The sequence below is a fragment of the Pleuronectes platessa genome, chromosome 19 (assembly GCF_947347685.1).
Source record: "Pleuronectes platessa chromosome 19, fPlePla1.1, whole genome shotgun sequence".
In the NCBI taxonomy this organism is placed as follows: Eukaryota; Metazoa; Chordata; class Actinopteri; order Pleuronectiformes; family Pleuronectidae; genus Pleuronectes; species Pleuronectes platessa.
The window spans coordinates 16857978-16862977 of record NC_070644.1 but is presented as its reverse complement, the minus strand read 5'-3'; the positions used below and the strand labels follow the sequence as shown (position 1 = coordinate 16862977).

Below are 5000 nucleotides of genomic sequence, written 5' to 3'. Positions count from 1 at the left end.
CAATTCTGCGTTTTGCAATGATGCTGTTTACATGAGTAGGAGACGAGATATAATTTGAGAAATCTGAGACATGTACCGTGTCCAACAGCACACGCACGCCCTCCTTCTTACACCGGCTCACGTATATCGGGAGTACGCAAGTCCAAAAAAGCTTGTGTGGACAGAGATCATTTTAGTTTGAAAACGTTGTAGTATGGATCTAGTTTCTCTCTCACATGTGGAGGGTGGGTAAAAGGCATCTGCATCTGTTGTTGCAGATACTTCAAGTTTGTTTAGTCAGTTCATTCACACGATGTTAACACAGAGGAGCTCAGCGTCTGCATGACTCCTGCACTGAAACAACCTAAAAAGGAGAAAGTGCAGTAGTCTGACGTGTTGTTCTTATGATTATTAAACCAAAACAGATTTATAACATAGGACTCTAAACAGATACTGAGCCATAACCGTCACAACTGTGTCCCCTGTGTGCTAGTAATTCACTGGTTGTCACCCACTTGAGCTTCTGTGGTGGGAGGTTTATGCAAACCAAGGTAACCAGAGCTAAAATAAACAAACGGTGATGTGCTTCGCGCCTTCACCAGCCTCCACTGCTGCTGTATTTGTCTTTCTGTTCATGTCAGCTTTCATCGTCTTCCATGTTTTGTTGTTTTTTGAGGAAACCAACAGAGGAAAGTTTGTCGGAAAATCAGATCAGGGTTTCTTTTCCTCCTTTCTTTCTGTTTGACCAGAAGTTTATTTTCATGTTTCACTGCTTTCCAAAGATCTCTGATGTGCGAGGTGTTGGTGTTTGTGTTGTCGATCCTCGTCGTTGTGTGTTTCGCGATCAGGCATCTGCTCAAGTGTTTTGGCTTCGCTGCTGATAGGGCTTCAGAGCTACAGCGAGACCAGGGTTCAACTGCCTGCGACTAAATTTGGCGCCAGTGAGGGAACCACAGCATACCACACACACTGAACGTTCGTCACACGGGGGCACGTACACACACACACAAGTTACACACACACAAGCAGGGGGAACGGCAGCATCAGAAACAGCAGATGGAGAAACTATTCTGGCCACGTTATAAAACATGGCAGCTGTACCAGGCTGCTTGAGCTTAAACCGGGCAGGCACTTAAAGAAAGAGAGAGAGTGGAAAGTTCTCCTGGCGTGAACGGAGAGGGGAACATGGGCATTTCGGTCTCTTGCATCATTCTTGCCTGTTTATTGGACAAAACGCTATGAAAACCACTGATTATTTTATCATGTAAATAGGCTCTGGTGCAAGGCCAAGGAAAAGCCGCAGCTTCGTTTCGCCGAGCTGCAGAATATCCTGTGGGCAGCTGCAGGGAGCTTCGGCTAAACGCTAAAGAGTAAACTTCTGTGAGCACAAAGAGGGTCAAGCATTAAATACACCAAGATCATTGGAACCACTTCATCTCCTCTAGAGGAACATCTGTCTCGTGTCTGCTGAGCGTGTGAATCAAAGACAATAACAGCACTAATGGCCTCCGACTCTGACAAGGAACTTAAATAGCACAAGGGTTACTATTACACTAATAGTGCTAACATATCCTGTGCGCCACACACACACACATACACACACAGAGCCATGCAATGTGGGTCCAGTGTAAATACAGACGCTGAACAAAGTCCCCCACAGCACGTCCATGGAAAGCAGAAGCAACTCATAGTAAACTCATCTGACTGTCACATGGAAATTAAATGGAAGTGTTTCGTAATTTGCTGGTGATTTCAGCAAAACCGAAACTGAAACAAAGATGGAGTCATCGCATATTCAGTTTTTTCAATAAACAGTACTGAACCCCTGTAGAGATGCTCATTCCAAACACACACAGACACACACAGACACACACCCTGCTTCTGGTCTGCAGCTGACATGCTAATGATTCCATCAATAATTGATTTCATTGTCATCACTGTCAGTGTCCGACTAAAATCAGAGCCAAGAGTTCAGCCGGTCTGGTTCTCCACCTGAGCGGCCTGGAACAAACACACACAGGCACAGCTACACACAGACAGACACACACACAGCTCATCTGTCTGACGCGGATATTGATTAATATGGATCTAAAGAACGGCTTCTCTGCCATGTTTCATCTGGTGACACACCTAGAAGTCACTGGCAGGGAGCAGTCATTGCGATGTTCATTTACCGCAGAGGCAGGTCTGTGTGGCTCATGAATAAAGCATGCCGCTAATGGCTGTGATTCACCAGCCCCCCCCCCCCTTTTGTTTTTCACGTAGGTTGAGAGAAAGGACGACAAACGCTCCATCACAGCAGCAGCAGAGTGAGACAGTGAAGAGCGGCATCACAGAATTAGACGATATTTAGAGTTGTTGAAACCACATCATAAAATGACTAATTGAAAGTTTCAATTATCAAAACCGAAAATCGACTACTCCACATGATTGTTATCATCTATATAAAGTTGGAACAGTTTTAATAGAATAGACAATTGAAATATGTCTTTCTTCTGAGTTTCAATCTAAGTTTTCAAACATGAATCTTGACTAAATTTTAAAAAGACATTTTCAGGAGCTGGTCTTTCACCTATGAAGAGAACAGCAGGATATTCTCTGGGTTTGGAGCAGGAAAAGTTCAGGAAAATGTCCAGAGGAACTGATTTGGAATTTTGCCTTCTCACTTTTAGCCCCTCCCCCGGAAATGATCTGGACTTTAGTGTCTTTAGTGTCGTACAAATGTCCTTTTTTTTTAACACTGATCAACTTGTTTGGATTCATGTGGTGAAACAAAGGGTCGGACGTTTGCCAACGTTCAATCTGAGAGCTGATTAGTCGACTTGTCCGCCTCATACACAAACAGACAAAGATTCCCACAGTCTGATAGTGATTAGGGCTCATCAGCTGCCAGCGGCGCAGCTTTCCATCTCACTAAGTGGTCAGATTAGGGTACAGTCGTGAGGTCATGTTGGTAAATCCAGACCTGTAATTGGTATGTTATTAACATGTAATTATAGCAGTCGGATGGAGCGAGGCCTGGTGGGGGTTCCCTAAAAACATGATTATGCGTGTGTGTGTGTTTTTGTGTAGATACGTGTGTGTGTGTGTTTGTGTAGATGCGTGTGTGTGTGTTTGAGTAGATGCGTTTGTGTTCAGCAAAGCTCTGCATGTGGTTTCAGGATCAGCCAATGGATGGTTAGTGCGTCATCTTTCTAATTAGCTGTTGCCTGTGTGGCCTGTCAACCACAAGTGGCGTGGCAAAATACATATACAAAAGTGTATGCATGTGTGTGTGCGTGTGTGCATGTGCTCATTCACTGACTAGTGTCTGTGATCTGTTTACACAGATGACCTCAGCCCTTAGGAGTCTTAGCTGCCCCCCAAAACACACACACACAGACACGCACACACAGACACACACCTATAAACACAAGGCCACAGTTTGTCTGGGGCCAATTCTAAGGGGAATAGGAAGTGGTGTTTGAGGATTGAGATGATGGTGGTATGTGTGTGTGTGTGTGTGTGTGTGTGTGTGTGTGTGTGTGTGTGTGTGAGTGTGTGTGTGTGCTTGGTATAATGACATAGAAAGAGGAACTGATGGCTGCTGGTTTCTGGAGTTTCCAAGAAATGTTATTTTAAAAAAAGCCAAATTCACCCCCGAAGTCAAAATGTCTGTACCTTCTGTCCCTCTTTGTTTAGAAGGACAGTTCTGTTGAACTCGACCACAGATTGACACCTTTGCTTGAACCCTGGGAAGTGATCTGTGCAGGTCAGGGTCGTCCCCGAAGGCCGGACAGATCTAGATCCACTTTGTGAGGTCCGACACAGGAGAGTGAATGTGGCAGGGTGAAGGCGAGGGAGTGGGTGTGTGTGTGTGGGGGGGGGGGGGGGGGGGGGGGGGGGTGCTTTAGCCAGACCTTGGCAGATGCTGAGATTTGTGACTGTGGCATGCAGCAGAGGGCCGGGGTAATGGGCTCCGTTAAAAGGAGGTAAATAGAGTTGGGGGCTGGGCCGCCTGCAGCCATGTGCAACTTCAACTTCATCGTAGCTCCACGTACTGGCAGCACTGAAACCCAAAGAATAATATTGAAAACGCTCAAAGTAAATTCAGGCTTTAGGTTTCAAATAATAACTGCAGGGACGAGTGATCACATTTTTAACTCTCTCACAAAGTGATTTCTTCGTTGCTTTGAGTGACTTCTCCGCTGCTCGACGTGATGCAGCAGTTTCACATCCAGATCATGGGCCTCATGTTATGCTAATTTAAAAAACAATTCACACATTCTGATTGTCCCGAGGCAAAGAAGCCGCTCTTTGATTCCCAGTGAATCATTTGTTACAGATTAGCCTCCGACTTGCAGCAATTTTACTTCAGCTCATTCTCTGTCATCAACGTCAGTGGTTCTTGTTAAACATGGTTTCAAATAACGAGGTAGTGACGCCCTGTGATACGAAAGCTCAGGGGTCAGATTGCTCCAAACTCTAGGTCACGGATGTCTTTAACCAAAGCAGATATAAAGTGACTTCAATTTGGCAAGTTTGGCAAAGTGGGAATTGCCATCTACCAGCTGAGAAGATTGGATCCTGCATAAAGAGACACAGCAGTGGATTGGTGTCTCAGGGAGGCTCAGTTTATGGACTGTAGCAGTTTCAAGGGGTTGGGGAGTGGGCTCGAGGCAAAGTCATTTTGAGGAGGAAGGGGGTGTGTGGTTTGTTGGGTAGTGGGGGGGTCTGGATGCCAGGAATCACATGCCGTCTAAAATTAGCAGCAGCTGCCTTCGAACCCACTGGACATTCTGGTGTGTGTGTTTTTAAAGTGGGGTCGAGGTTAACCTGAGATTCTCGAGAGGATGGAATGCAGCTCCTGTGGACACTGCTGGTTTTAAAAATAATTTTGAAAATACATTTTAGCTCAGTTGGACGGTAAACAATGCAGAGCGTGAAGCAAAGGTCGTTTTACCAGTGCAAGATATATGTCAAATATTTCGGCATGTGCTATGTTTGCATTTACTGCCACTGCCTGAGGAGTCACCAGGTTG

General features: G+C 45.5%; 1 protein-coding gene across 1 annotated transcript in view; it reads left to right on the top strand.

Annotated features, from left to right (window-relative positions):
- The window catches only part of palm2akap2 (PALM2 and AKAP2 fusion), a gene marked incomplete at its 3' end in the record, with an annotated part of 28043 nt that overhangs the window by 1154 nt on the left and 21889 nt on the right, over positions 1 to 5000 (top strand).